The 16,479-nt window shown below is 43.8% G+C and overlaps 1 protein-coding gene across 1 annotated transcript in view; it reads right to left on the bottom strand.

Annotated features, from left to right (window-relative positions):
* The window catches only part of LOC149313525 (isthmin-like), a 57,077-nt gene that overhangs the window by 39,853 nt on the left and 745 nt on the right, over positions 1–16,479 (bottom strand). The gene's annotated exons all lie outside the window — the stretch shown is intronic.

The raw sequence follows: 16,479 nt of genomic DNA on the forward strand, positions 1-16,479 counted from the left end.
CACTGTATAAAGATCATTTTTATTCTTTGTAGGCACAGGGAAGATTTTAAAAGATCCCAAGCTGCAAGTCAAGTTCTTTGATATACTAATCATAATTTACTTTTGAGATGCAAAAGACACAACTTCTGAATGAGTTTAACTTTAGCTGGAAACATATTTGCTGCCTTTAATATTCAATAGGGAGCCAAAATCTGGAAAGTGAAACCAGTGACAGACAACCAATAGGTGGGATCCCTGAGGATTTGAGCTTTTCATTTATTTGGGTTTGAGTTATGATAGTTATAAAGAAAATCTAGATGTTTATACGGACAGAGCCTGGCTAATACCTGATATTTTCAATGACAGGATCTGCTTAAGACCTTTGAGAGTTGATGAAGTCAAAGAGTAAACAGCAAGAATGTTACTCCATGTACAGAAACCTCATATACTGTATTCATAAGCAATCTGAGTCTGTTTCTCTTTACACTTCCTCCTCCTTTCCTCATGCCCATATAAAGCATTCTCTTATTTCTTTCTGTGGTATGCATCCCTCCCTTCTTGGCTACCCCTCACATTTTATACAGAGTGAGGTTCAGGTAGCAATGTACAAGGGACAAAAACCTGTAAGCACTTCTCACCAGGAAGGCCCAACTGTCACCACCTCTGAAACCCTTGCAAACACACAGCTATCTAAAACCAGACAGGCTACAAATGTATGGTTCTGACGGTGTCCCTCCTCACTGTCAAACCTTGTGACAGAAGTCCCCTGGTAAGTTGCCTCTGTTGCAGCAGCTCATGCAGGTGACTTTCCAGGGCATCCCTTTCCTGCACAATGCCTCATAGCCCTGCCTGACTCTGCTGAGAGTCTGGGGCATGCTTCACAGAGCTCCTTTATCATCTCATTCTCACACCAAGTAGTATGGAAGTTTTCACAACAGGGACACACTACAGCACTTTCCCCTCCTCAGGTGGTGAGAGAATTCCCACCTTCCTGCTTCTGGGGATGAACCAAGAGGACTAAACCTCTTGTAAAGTAACCTTTGAATTCCAACTTGCTTTAGTTTTGTCACAGGATCTGGAGAGAGCCTGAAGAAGACCTTTCAATGCTAAGAACTGAGCATCTATACAACTGAGCCTGATCTTTTCATTTCCAATCTTGTTTGAGAAGCAATGAAACAGATAGCTTTGAAGAGCCTAAGAATGAGTGACCTCAAATGGATTTAAAGTTCAATTTATACTAAGTGAACAATATATGTATGTATTGGTTGGAGGGGAGGGGGGCAGGGCCAGCCCTATAGACAGAGGCAGCAGCTGGGGAAGCTAATCTGAGGTTTCATGTAAAGTCAGCAAAGTTGTTACTTAGGTTGCATCTGTACTGCAGAAAGAATACAGTTTGACACTGCTTTAACTCACTGTTATAAAATCCTGGGATTTGTCATTTCTTGTGCCATCAGAGCTCTCAGATAGAGAAGGCTAAATGTCTCACAAAACTACAAATCCTAGAATTCCATAACACTGAGCCATGGCAGTTAATGTTGTGTCAAACTGCATTATTTCTGCAGTGCAGATGCAGCCTTAATTAGTCTATTATCACAAAGTACTCTTATTAGTTGTTTAATCTATTATCAGGAAGTATTGTGGCACTTTAAAGATGAATATGTTTTATTTGGTATGAGCCTTAATGGACACTGGCGTAATTCATCTAGAGTTCAATTTAACTTGTCTCAAATAAAATTTGTTAGTCTGTGAGGTGTGACTCTTTGTTGCAACGGATTAATACTGGCCACCCTCCCTCCCCAGTATCCTTTTTAAAATAAATGTTATAGAGCAGGGGTAGGCAACCTTTTTGAGCCGGGGGCCGGGTTGGTGTCCCTCAGGCGACTGGGGGGCCGAAGCCGGGGGTGGAGCTTCAACCCTCCGGGGCGGGGCCACGTGTGGGGGGGTGGAGCTTCCACCCTCCGGGGCGGGGCCGTGTGCCGGGGGCGGAGCTTCCACCTTCTGGGGCGGGGCTGCGTACCGGGGGCGGAGCTTCCACCCTCCGGGGGCCAGGCCTCCCCACCTTTGCTGGCCCCTGACGGGGCCCCAGGCCCCGTCAGAGACCGGCAAAAAAGCTGGTGGGGGCCACCAGCGCTGGAGGGCCCCCTGGAGGGCCCCAGCAACAGCACCGGGCCTCCCAGAGGCCCCCTGCCGTCCCTCAGAGCCCTCCTGGAGGGCCCCAGGGATGGCAAAGGGTCCCCCAGAGGCCCCCTGCCGCCCTCGGAGCCCTCCTGGAGGGCCCCAGGGACAGCAAAGGGTCTCCCAGAGGCCCCCTGCCGCCCTCAGAGCCCTCCTGGAGGGCCCCAGGGACGGCAGCGGGCCCCCCAGAGGCCCCCTGCCGCCCTCGGAGCCCTCCTGGAGGGCCCCAGGGATGGCAGCAGGCCCCCTGCCGCCCTCGGAGCCCTCCTGGAGGGCCCCAGGGACTGCAAAGGGTCCCCCAGAGACCCCCTGCTGCCCTCGGAGCCCTCCTGGAGGGCCCCAGGGACGGCAGCAGGCCCCCTGCCGCCCTCGGAGCCCTCCTGGAGGGCCCCAGGGACGGCAAAGGGCCCCCAGAGGCCCCCTGCCGCCCTCGGAGCCCTCCTGGAGGGCCCCAAGGACGGCAAAGGGCCCCCCAGAGGCCCCCTGCCGCCCTTGGAGCCCTCCTGGAGGGCCCCAGGGACGGCAGCGGGCCACCCAGAGGCCCCCTGCCGCCCTCGGAGCCCTCCTGGAGGGCCCCAGGGACGGCAGCGGGCCTCCCAGAGTCCCACTGCCGCCTTCGGAGCCCTGCTGGAGGGCCCCAGGGACGGCAGCGGGCCTCTGAAAGGCCCGCCGCTGCTGCCGCCGCGGCTGCCCATCGCGGCTTTTCGCCGCTCTGGGCGCCGCCATTTTGGGCGGCAAAATGGCGGCGAAGTCTCGCGCGACCTCCCCCAAGGTCGCGCGAGATTTCGCCGCCATTTTGGGTGAAAAAATGGCGGCGCCCATAGCCCCAGAGGCCGCTCTGGGCGCCGCCATTTTTTCAGCTAAAATGGCCCCGAAGTCTCGCGCGACCTCAAGGGAGGTCGCGCGAGACTTCGCCGCCATTTTGCCGCCCAAAATGGCGGCGCCCAGAGCGGCGAAATGCCGCGACGGGCGGCGGCGGCGGCGGCGGCAAGGGGAGGCAGGGGCCGGCCGCCAGGCCTCCGCGGGCCGCATCCGGCCCGCGGGCCGGAGGTTGCCGACCCCTGTTATAGAGGGAGAGAGATGTATATGGGATTTTCTGCCTCTTCTGCCAGAATAAGTAAGCCTGGCTTTTGGGTACCATGGACCTAGACTTTATGGGGATGAGGATACCCTGAAACAGCACAGATGGAATTATCTCCTGCATTAAGAAAGCAAGGCAGACATTAGCAAAGTAAATAAATAACTCAATAAAATAGAAAAGATTTAAATAAACTTTCATCCTTAACCTCTAACAGCAACAAAATCTGTGTTTTACATTTTACTAGGATTCTGGAGACCTAAAAGAGTGTGGTGATCTAAGTGTTTCTGACTCTTCAAATGCATCTCGATGTTTCTGAATTTAATTTTTAAAATCCCATACATTTTAATGTATGTATAGGCTCCATACAGAATGATTTCTCTGGGATTAAAATTCAGCCTTGGGTTCTAAAAAAACGCTAAGAAGAGCACTCACCTGCTGCTTGTAGCTGAATGCATCACCTGAGAATGAGTAAAAACAAACTGTATTTTTCCAGAATTCCAAAAGTCAAAGACAATCCCCTTCCCCCCAAAATCTAGTAACCATTTGTTCCAGGATAAATTAGGGTAGCCAGATGTTGCCTGTAGAAAGGCAGCAATTCCTTAATTCCTGCCCATGGTGTCAGACCTCTCGGTGAGTCAGCAGCAGACTGTCAGCCATGGATGCTGCAGGCAACACCACAAACACGATTTCCCAATTTTCAGATGCCCCTGCCCTGAACTAGGTCAAAGTTCTGCTGGTATTTGCTGCCCTAGTTTATTTAAGGTTAAACTGCCCAGCACACATGGCAGAATCTAGAGAGCTTTTAAAAACAAACAGACCAACTCCAACCCCAACAAAGATACATGACTTGTACAAAAATATTTTCTTGTTTTGACGTTTCAGCCCGGTCATTCTTGCACTAAATTAATCATGGTGGAAAAGCATTGGAGAAACATTAACAAGGAATCTAGCAATGCTACCTACAAAAAGTTTGCAAGGGATGCTCCTGCTAGGCATAACGGAATGGCTACCATGTGTTTTCCTACGACCACGAAGAAGAAACTATTTCTTTCCAGAAGTTTCATCTAGAGGCTGGGGTAAATGTCACACACCTATATCCATTGTCCCAATTGCTCCGACTGTATTTTGGGAAGTCCCACTGATGACATTTCAAATGTGGTGCATGATCTTTGCCACAGAAATCTGCTGACCTTTTCTCTTTCACTTGACTTACAGTTTTCCGACTGAATGATTGACTTCCCCTCACCCCTTTCTTTTTAGAGTTATAGTGGCCATGTTGGAAGAGACCACAAGGGCCATCCAGTCCAACCCCCTGCCATGCAGGAACTCCCAATCAAAGCATCCCCGACAGATGGCCATCCAGCCTCTGCTTAAAGAGCTCCAGGGAAGGAGACTCCACTACACTCTGAGGGAGTGTGTTCCACTGTCGAACAGCCCTTACTGTCAGGACGTTCCTCATCATGTTGAGGTGGAATCTCTTTTCTTGCAGCTTGCATCCACTGTTCCGCATTCTAGTCTCTGGAGCAGCAGAAAACAAGCTTGCTCCCTCCTCAATATGACATCCCTTCAAATATTTAAACAGGGCTATCATATCACCTCTTAACCTTCTCTTCTCCAGGCTAAACATGCCCAGTTCCCAAAGGCATTCCTCATAGGGCATGGTTTCCAGACCCTTCACCATCTTAGTTGCCCTCCTTTGGACACGCTCCTTTCTCAACATCCTTTTTGAATTGTGGTGCCCAAAACTGGACACAGTATTCCAGGTGAGGCCTGACCAAAGCAGAATAGAGTGGCACTATTACTTCCCTTGATCTAGACGCTATACTTGTCCGCATTGGCCTTTTTAGCTGCTGCGTCGCACTGTTGACTCATGTTCAACTTATGGTCTACTTGGACTCCTAGATCCCTCTCGCATGTAGTCTCGTTCAGTCAGGTGTCCCCCATCCTATATCTGTGCATTTCATTTTTCTGCCCTAAGTGCAGTACCTTACATTTCTCCGTGTTGAATTTCATTTTGTTAACTTTGGCCCAGCTTTCTAGTCTGTTCAGGTCATTTGGAATTTTGATCCTGTCCTCTGGGGTATTAGCTACTCCACCTAATTTGGTGTCATCTGCAAATTTGATAAGTATTCCCCCAATTTTGTCCTCCAAGTCATTGATAAAGATGTTGAATAGCACTGGGCCCAGGACAAGCCCCTGTCAGACCCTACTGGTCACTTCTCTCCAGGATGAAAAGGAGCCATCGTTGAGCACCCTTTGGGTTTGGCCGGTCAACCAGTTACAAATCCATGTAACAGTTGCGTTGTCTAGCCCACATTTTACAAGCTTGTTTGCAAGGATGTCATAGGGAACTTTGTCAAAGGCCTTATTGAAATCAAGATATACTATATCCACTGCATTCCCTTCATCTAGCAAGCTACTAATTTTATCAAAAATAGAGATCAGATTTGTCTGGCATGATTTGTTTCTCTGAAACCCATGTTGACTTTTTGTGATTACTGAATTGCCTTCTAAATGTTCGCAGACTCTGTTTAATGATCTGCTCCAGAATCCAGTGCAGCCTTTTAGTATTTTATCACTGTGGGTTTGCCTGCATGGGCCAAAAGACCCATTTCCCCCAATCTGATTCTGGCATTATCCTGTTCAGACAATGCACATCCCAAACCCCAGTCCTGGTGTGAGCAGTATGGATAATGTCCAGTACATTCAACACTAGAACCGGGGTATAACACCCTTAAAACATAGTTTTGAGGCTTTTTTCAGGTTATGTGGCCATGCTTTAGAAGAGTTTTTTCCCTGACATTTCGCCAGCATCTGTGGCTGGCTAGAACATGGCCACATAGCCCCCCAAACCTACAAAAACTATGGATGCCAGCCATGAAAGCCTTCAACTTCACCCTTAAAGCAGTTTTAACAAACATACCTGTTACTCCAGATCTTCTGGGATGATCCAGAGCCCCCAATTCCTGTAGTGCCAAGGCTGTCTGCATGGTTGTCCCGCTGAATTGCCTGGTGTATCTGCTGCTGCCACAAATCGCTTGTTCTGAGATCAGAACATGGCGCCCAGCCACATGATAGAGGTTGGGTACCTCATTCTGACCTCAGAAGCGAGTGACCCATGGCAGACATGCCAATAGGCTCAGACACTGTGGTGCGAGAATGGAGGGCCAGGTAACAGGGGGAGGTTGGGGCAACTGTGGGGCCAGGCTACCCTGAAGTATTCTGACCTGTGCAGACAGGGCCTATGACTACTAAAACAAAACAAAGCAAAACAAAAACTGCCACCCTTAAATATTACATAGAAAATTAGAAATGAAAAATAGAAATAATGTGCCTGACAGGAATGAGAATACCTTCTGGTTACCAGGTTGAAGGCTCTTCCCCATTTCTTTTTAGAGTTTTAAGGCTCTTTTAATGGGTTGTTTTATACTGTTGTTCTTTTTACAATGCTTTAATATGTTTTTAAACTTCTAATTTAGTCATTTAAATAAAACTGTTTATTTTTTTTTAAAGAACTGTAAAATATGTTTTAGCTGTACTTTTGTTTTAATTTTCTATAAATCGGCTTGGGTCCCATGCGGATGGGTGGGATACAAATTAAATAAACATAGTGTAAAAGTGGTATAAATTATATCACTTTAATATTATGACCATACACACACCAAGAAATGTTTAAAAAGAGGCAGGGAATGTGGATACTGGCAGAAGAGCACATAGGGGGAAGTGTTGAGTTCATGAAAGTAACAGTTAGAAACCATGCTTGCATCACACCTCAAGGGAGAAATAAGAATGGTTGAAAAGAAACACGAAGATCAGGAGTAGTAAAATACAAAGCAACAAACATGGGCCAAAATGTTGGTTTTTCTGGACTCAGTAGCCAAAACAAATATTATAACGTGTGAAATCCAGAAAAAGAATACCCCAACATTTCCTGAACTATTGGGAAATCTAGAGCCCAAAGAAGAGAGGGGCTTACAAACAACAACTATTAGCTGTCTCTATCAGTCAGCTTTTTCAGAAAACAACTGTAAACCTCTTCTTTAAAATGTCACAATACATGAACAAGATGTGAATGAAGAAAGAATGCCCTGTTCTGACAAGGAAGATTTAAAACAGGAAAAGTTCATTCAACTTTGTCTAAAGAAAAAAAAGTTTCTGCAGATATAAAAGTAAACAGGGATGGTTAGCCATAAACATGAACTGTTTTGTATTAAAGAAGAGTATAGTCAGTGTTTCCAGCACTGGAAAAAGGCAATGCTGGAACATGGCTTGCAATTGTCCAAATACTATGGCTGTCATTACTTGGAAAATAATTTCCTCCCCCTTTCTTCTCCTATAATATAACACACATGAGTACCAGAAGAGTTCATATGTTTCTGCAGCAGCATGTGGATCCATGTTTTCTCAGGTAAAATGTGAAAACAAGAACTGTATGAATGGGTCCAACCTTATGGTTCCTTACTATGCAAACATGAGTTGGCTAAGAAGAAGGAACAGTGTCACTGTCCCCACCAGCAGAGACCCTGAATAACAACAAGACCAACTTGTTTAATTCTGGAAGCCCAGACCGCCTAAATTAAATTAATTCTTGCCAAGTATTTAAAACGGAGAAACTCCTTGAACCAGAGGCTTAATCATTTGTAAAACTACTTTTTGGTTTTATTATGAAGTTTCACTCATGCTGTTAGTCATTAAGAAAGTTGTGGTTTCTGTTCAAATTTCCTTTAAAAACAAAACAAATGAACAAGGATTAATGCATTCATAGCAAACAGTTTATCGGGATATCCAACACACTTATCCAGACCAGATAATCTCTAACCAACAGCAACACCTTCATAGACATCCTATAGCAAGCAAGCATCACAGCCAGTGATGCTCTACTTTGCTGAAACATATTTTAGTGACTCTAATGCATCTTGACCATATGCTAGCCTATTTGCAGGTACAATTTCAAAGTTTTAACCTTTCTAGCTCTGCTTGATTTAATAATCCAAATTACCATCTGTTCTGCAACATGAATATGTTTCCAATTAAGATCCAAATCTTATATGTTTTAGGTAGTTACTCAATAAAGCAAATTTCATACTTGCCCGAGTTTCTTTAACTGCATTTTGAGTAACAGCAGGAACATTGTTGACTTAGGCCTGTTACAGACAGCCAAAATAAAGCTGCTTCGAGTCACTTTGGAGGTATGGTATTTCAATGATGCATGAGTCCTAAGAGTCTGGAAGCTTCACCAAAGCTGCACTCCAGTCCTTAGGACTGGAGCATGGCTTTGGTGCGGCCTTTGGACTCTTAGGCCGCATGTATCATTGAAATACCATACCTCCAAAGTGACTCGAAGCAGCTTTATTTTGGCTGTCTGTAACAGGCCTTAATCTTGTGCAAGTAGATGGGAGTAAACCTCCATGAACAGAATGGGATTTACTTACGAGTAGACTTGTATAGCCTTGGGCTGTGTATGTCAAAGAGTCTCCAACATTGCAAAATAACTAACACAGATGATCATCCAATACTTTCCCCTTTCCAAAAATGTTGCCAAGCAAAAATTCATCAATAATGTGGGACTGATAATAACTCCCTGCTTAGTTTTCTATGGCAGGAGACAAATAAAGAATGATTTATTACCTGGAAAAAAATTGGTTCCCCTAACCCATGCAAACAGTGCCATAACTACTTAATAATTAAATAATTAACCTTATACAGTACAAGGTATAAATTCATAGGAACCTCAACAAACTTCTGAGGAACCTTTCCCAAAACAGTGTGATGTGGAATATTCTAAATCACACTGTTTTGGGGAAAGTTCCTCAGAAGTTTGTTCTCCTAAGTCTCTTCCTTGCTCCCCAGTTGGGTGACTTTGGCCTGATACAGACAGGCCAAAATAAACCTGCTTCGAGTAACTTTGGACGTATGCTGTTTAAATGATACATGTGTCCTAAGAGGCCGGAAGCCATGCCAAAGCCATGCTCTAGTCCTAAGGACTGGAGTGCAGCTTTGGTGCAGCTTCCAGACTCTTAGGACACATGCATCATTGAAACACCATACCTCCAAAGTGACCTGAATCAGCTTTATTTTGGCCTGTCTGTATAGGGCCTTTGATATGTTTGTAAGGATTATAAAGTTGTAAGGTTGCAGTATCTAAAATACACATTCAATCCATACACATGGTTGGAGATAATATTTCCACATTCCAACTTGCCTGATATCCATGCAGGCATCTGAATGTCTTATACTCTTCGGTCAAGATATTGTTGGACAAGTAAACTGATATAACTACACCAGTGTAGGAAAATGGTTGAGGACACAGTGGTGAAAAAGACTCTGACCTTAGGCTCCGAGAACATTATACCTACATTACAACTCAACATGTAGAACAGACCCACACTGCTAGGCTGCAAGGTTTTGTGCAAGCATTAAATGCATTATCTAGACATCAGCTCAGTATAAGTTGGTATGTTCCTACTTCATCCGTGTCACATCTTCAACAAGCTTTGCTTAAGAAGACAGCATAAACATGTTTTAACTAGTTTTAATGTTTCATCCTCACTTGTCATTACTACATTCAAGGTTCCTATTTAAGAGAAACAGCACATCAAACAACTGGGACATTATGGTGACAGTATTTATTTGGAAGTAATGGCAAAAAATCCAAGAAAAGGTAGTTAAGTTGGAAAGACATCAAACTGTTTTTTTTAAAAAAGAGTGCAGAACAACCGCCCAGATGAAGATTCAAAGCAGACTTTCAACATGCCAAGATCCTGAAGCCATCACTGGAACTTTGAGTGTGACAGAGGAATATTTTGGCAGTACTTTTTGTACATAATTATAATTGCTTTTAAGTTTAAGAAGGAAGGCTTGCCCCACTACCAAAACAAATTGCTTCACAGATTAGGAAGTACTTTGTTTGTCCAAACAAGTATCACTCATAAACACCAAGTAAGGTACAAGAACAAAACACACAGAGAGAAGTTCTGCAGTACTTCTGAACACCTGCCACCTTTCATGTGTGTGTATGTGCTTTCGAGTTGCCTCTCAACTTATGGCAACCCCATGAATTTCATACTGTTTTCTTAGGCAAAGAATACTCAGAGGTGATTTGCCAGTTCCTTCCTCTGAATACTAGCCTACAGCACCTGGTATTCATTGGCACTGTCACATCCAAGTATTAACCAGGGTTGACTCTGCTTAGCAGGATCGGGTGCCTTTAGAGTAGCTAGGTCCCACTTTTCATAAAACTCCTCAGAAAAACTATGGAGAGACACAGAACCTAACACTATGTAAATCAGATAACTGCGGATCAGGTAAGCCCCTAGCCATCTTATGACTAAGGCCATTAGCCATCTGCTTAGTACTATTAGTTTGGAGGACGAGAAGGGTTTCCTTATCTGTTTAAAAGACACATTTCAAAAGACCAGATTATCATAGCACAGAACAACATAGGTAACAAGATAGATTTAAGAGAAACCAAAATCCATTCTAGGAATATTAGAACACTGGGAGTTAGTAGAGGCCAAAAAGGATCCATTTGGTTCTATTTCGAAAGTTACATCTAGGGCAGATTCCTATACTTTTGGCTAGAGAACAAGTAAATTATGTTTCCATCTGTTTAGAAGCTTAGGGTGATACCCGATATACTCTTTGCCCTTAATGTCTTCAATTTTCTGTTCTCCCAAAATCCAGAGCTTCAAAACCAATTCAGTCAGGAAGTATATATAACTTTGCATTGCTACACATGGCAGAATGTGATGAAAAAGATCAAGTGGACCACTAAGCCCTACATGGTCACTTTATTGCAGACATTTCATTTTATAGTTTTATGTGAAATGGTAGAAATTTCATGAATTCAGGAGTCTATGCATAAATACATACACTGGTGTCAAATAAGAACCTGCCTTTTGTATTCATTAGAACGTAAATAGTCAGTTCACTGCTCCTCACTTCCAGACAGGAGGGTATATAAGGAATTCCTTTGGGAAAATGCAAAAACTTGTGTTTTGATTTGCTCAGCTGTTTTGCTCATTATGTTACTGCCTTGTCAAGAAAGGCAAATTCAAGGTTATTCCAATAGTACCTAATGCTTCATTAAAAAAACAACACACGACAATGTCTCCAGTTGATCAATCCACAGAACATCATCCTCTGTCACATCAGAAGCCCGTAAGAAAGCATAATTCATAAAAAATATTAGAGCTAGCCATCTTGATAGCATTCGTAAAATAGATAGGCAAAGCGTTATACAACAACTGACAAGAAACTATTGCTTTTATTACTTGGTACTCAGCACACATGATTCGTACTTAGGCAAAACTTCCCGCATCAAGTGGACTTTTAACACTGATGGAAAGTGAGAGCCTGGTCTGGGGTTCTGCAACAACAGCAAAGTCAGCCTGGGTTTAGTATGAGAAACTGCTCAAACTTCAGCAAACGTCAGAAAAGCAACCAGAGGATTCCCTTATTCTTTGGGCAATTACACCTTGCCATCAAAGGACGCGAACTTGAACGGGAAACTATGTGTGGTGCCTGTATTTAAAGCATGGAGGGAAGTTTAAGTGTCTACCCTAATAATTCTTCCTCTTGAAAATACTACTGTACTACAGGAGTGTAGTAATGGGTGTGTGTATAAAAATAAGGACACAACACCCCATAAGAATTTCCCTCCCCATGAAATTTTCCTTCAATCCCCCAATTGTTAGCATTATAGAGGGTTAGGCACTGAAAACTGTTTGCATCTAGAACTCTGCTGTGTGCCTTTCCTTGGTAACTTTATCTGTTTCTTTTTCTGGCTGGAATTCATGATTACAGTTACAAACGCAGAACCCAGAGTTACCCATTCTTAACTGATTTGTATTCACAATTCCTACATATTCAATAGTGCAGGGTATATGCAGGGATCACAAAAATCTGATTTTTGCACTGGAGATCATCACTAAGAGTGGGGTTGAAATGTCAGTCTGCTGTTCCCAACAGGAGAATAGACAGCTAAGGGGGCTGTCATTAGAGGCAAGGGCTAGTTACTTTCTTCCCCCCTACACCAAACACATTCAAGAACTATCACTATGACAGCATGCATTTTATACTCAAATGCCATGCTTGATACAGAAAACATTTCAGCAGTACAGTATTGTGCTAACTGTGCTGTAGATACATAACTTGTTTGCATGCAGACCTTCATTCAATCTTCTACTGACTGTGGGCAGGCCATGAGGTTGCTCTAACCAGAGGTGTTTATTGTCCATGGACACTGAAAAGGACTTGTGTCCTCTTCATATAAGAGCAGTTTGTGGAACTTAATTTTTCTCATAACGGAGCAGAAGTTTGGCACTGAGCCTTCTAGCCACCATTAAGAAAGCCTAGCCTTGCTATATTAAATACCTTCCCCCCTGAACTGTGGCTCTCAACCTTGAGAACTAGATGTTCTCAAACATGGCCAAGAATCAGGGATTCTGGGAGCTGAAATCCAAAGTACCTGATGGACTGAGAGCTGGGAACCACTGCTTAACATACTTTCAGTTAGGATATAATTAAACCTATTATTTTCTTTTTCTTTTTTCAAGGAAAAACTAGTCCGTATAAACTAGAGCTTTGAATACTTATCTCCATCCTTACAGGAGAAGCCAATGGTAAATGCATATGGACTGAATGAAGAAAGATATTTTTGGCCAGAACATTATATTTGCTGTGTCCTTACAGTTTAGGAGGCAGCTGTTATTCTCCCAGCACAATATCAGCGCTTAATGCCTTTTTGAAGGCTGAAACTTTGCAGCAGAAATGTGTACTTCCTCTAACCCATCTGCACAAACTCAGTAACACCTATCCAGAATGAAAAACAAATGAGGACAGCATTTATTAATTTTGAAGGAGGAATAAATTTAACCAGTGTGTGTGTGTGTGTGTGTGTGTGATAAGTTATGTTTTCTTGCAGCATCATACCTGTATACATTAATGAAAGGTCATGTAATATTGCTTTTTGAGGACAGTTTTTAAAATTGTCTAAATTAAGTTATTTAAATGGTAAAAATTAGAAAACGGCATACTATCAGGATGGTCCAATGTTTATTATTCTCAACCTGAAAATAGGTGCATAGATTAGAAGGCAAACAGATACTTCTCCCAAAGTAGCTTTGCAACACCTGTCACTCATACACGGGATTCCCACTTCCTCTTATTCCCTTGAAATATTAGTGACAGCTTTGATCAGATTGTAGATAACTCTCTTCCTAAGAAGGATTCTTCACTGAACAGAAGCTGCTGACTGCAGACTGAATCGCCCTATTTTTGGCCAAAAGTTACACCTCAAAGTGACCAGGGAGGTGGACCCAAAACTTCCAGAAGTAATGACTAGCAGTTCGTGATGATCTGTGGTTCATTTCTGCCTGTTTTCGAGAGGTATGTGGAGGTTTGGTGGCTGCAAATGGGACCTACACTTTTCCCACCCTTGTGCTGGACAGGAACTGAAAGGTGTAACACCAAGGGTACAACAATTCTCACATCTGTGCAAGAATCAAGGACTTTAATATCAGGTACAGGTTGGGTTTCCCTTATCTGGAATTCTGAAATCCAAGGTATTCCAGAAAACCTTTTTCATGGATGGTTGAGATAGTGACACCATTGCTTTCTTATGGTCTAGTCACATGTACACACACTTTGTTTCATGCACAAAATGATTAAAAATATTTTATAAGACTACCTTTGGGCTATTTGTATATGCATATATGAAATATAAATTAAATCTATGTCTATACTTGGGTGCCACCTCCAACATATTTCATTATTCAAAATCCAGGTATTCAAAATCAATCAATCAATCCAAAATCCAAAACACTTCAGGTCCCAAGCATTTTGGATAAGAGAGACTCAACCTGTATAAGATCTGAGGTGCAAAACCAGCTTGAATAGCAGAGTACCAGTCCCTTCAATCTATCAAAATATTAGAACATATGTTTCTTTTCTGGCTCTAACGCAGATTTTATCCTACCCAACAGCAGCAAAAGAAAACATCCACTCTCCCTCTCATTTTGTCTCTTCCCCTCTCAACCCATACATGAGTTCTGTAGGGCTGAGTTCATACACCTTTCCTCCTCATTTATTCGATCATGAGTAATAAAACTGGATCATTTTCTTGATTTGGAAGGGGCGTAAGGGAGAAAAAATGCTGTAGCTGAGTGGCAGAGCATGCTTTGAGGAGAGTGCCACAGCTCAGTGTCAGTGCACATGCTTTACATGTGGAAGGTGACTGAAAAAAACAAAACCTTAAAAAATTACTATAGACCTCTTTAACTTCCCTGGCCCGGTGCAAGGGAATCCTGGGAACTGTAGTTTGTTGTGGCACCAGAGGTCTCTGACAGAGAAGGCTGAATGTCTCATGAAATTATCCTAGCATTGAGCCAAGGAAAGTTGTCTCAATGGATTTTTTCTGCAGTGTGTTTTGGACTGAAGTCTCTCCCCCCAATATAGGGAGCAGGTAATATTGCCAGGCACTGGAGGGTCCTTAGTAAGTTGTCCTTTGGCAGAGTGGTTGGCCAAAGGAAAGGTCCTAACAACCTCTACAGGATCTAGTCCTTCCTCAAGACACACACACACCCTTACAGAAGATGGCAAGGAGGTTTCCCCTTTAGCTATGGTTTAACTCAGTCATGGCTAGACTCAATCAGGACGGTCTCAGGCCTGGGCCTGCAGGACCTGAGCAGAGCAGTGGAGGATGAGGGGTCTTAGAGATGTCTCGTCCACAGGGTCACCATGAGTGGAGGACTCAAGAGCAATTAACAACAACACAATTAAAGCATTGGATTAGGACTCTGGGAGACCATTGCTCTGAGGCTGAGAGGGTGTGACTTCCCCAGGGCCACCCACTGGGTTTCCATGGCTGAGATGGGAACTGTACCTTGGTCTCGAGAGTTGCAGTCTGACACGCAAAACACTACGCCATGCTGGCTCTCAAATAAAGCTTGACGATCTACATTAATATGCATACATACATATGCACATAGTGTGTGTGTGTGTATTATACATATATAGTGTATATGTGTGTATAAAGTGTGTCTGTGTGTATATATGTAAATCCATGCTATATGCAGTGTGTGTCTGTACAAAGGTAAAGGTATTTCCTGTTGACAAGGTTGTCAAGTCATATGGGGTGGTGCTCTTCTCTGTTACTAAGACTGCTCTGGTGCTCATGTGGCCTGCATGACTGCACAGAATGCTGTTATCTTCCCTCCAAAGTGGTGCCTATTTATCTACTTGCATTTGCATGCTTTAGAAATGCTAGGCTGGCAGAAGCTGGGACTAGTGACAGGAGTTCACCCCCATCATACAGCACCTGGGCCTTAAACTGCCAACCTGCTGATCTTGCAATCAACAGAGTCAGTTTCTTAACCACTTGAACCACTGCATCATAATATATGTAATACAATGCACCTGTGCCATACACAGGTGCCCTTTTATGTGGCTTCCAGCATAAGCGCCATTCAATGAATGGTGTGTGCACCCATGACACTTGCACCACTGGGTACTCATAGAATCATTGAGTTGGAAGAGACCACAGGGGCCATCCAGTTCAACCCCATTCTGCCATGCAGGAAATCAAAATCAAAGCATCCCCAACAGATGGCCATCTAGCCTCTGCTTAAAGACCTCCAAGGAAGGAGACTCCACTACACTCTGAGGAAAGAGTGTGTTCCATTGTTGAACAGCCCTTACTGTCAGGAAGTTCCTCCTAATGTTGAGGTGGAATCTCTTTTCCTGGAGCTTGCATCCATTGCTCCACTATGTCCTGTTCTCTGGAGCAGCAGAACACAAGCTTGCTCCCTCCTCAATATGACATCCCTTCAAATATTTAAACAGGGCTATCATATCACCTCTTAACCTTCTCTTCTCCAGGCTAAACATCCCCAGCTCCCTAAGTTGTTCCTCATAGGACATGGTTTCCTATCGTCAATACGTCTTGAGCATAGGTGGAACTTGCCTTATGTGGCGGGGTCTGGAACAGATCCCCATGTAAGGCAGGGGACCACTGTATATAGGTATACATAATATATATGTATACTATATGTATATTCTATACAGAGGGTGTGTCTGTATACAGACTGCTATTAACATTAATGGAGCGCATGCCCCACATGCACTTGCCCCATTCAAGCCTATGGGGCTTGAATTTGTGCTACATTTTGAACTCATGGCAGGGGGGGGGGTCCCTGCAAGTTCAAAGAGGTGACTGTAGTGTGTGTGTGTGTGTGTATACATAC

The sequence above is a fragment of the Sceloporus occidentalis genome, unplaced genomic scaffold, assembly GCF_023333645.1.
Source record: "Sceloporus occidentalis isolate IW3139 unplaced genomic scaffold, rSceOcc1.0.p SCAF_4, whole genome shotgun sequence".
Taxonomy (NCBI): Eukaryota; Metazoa; Chordata; class Lepidosauria; order Squamata; family Phrynosomatidae; genus Sceloporus; species Sceloporus occidentalis.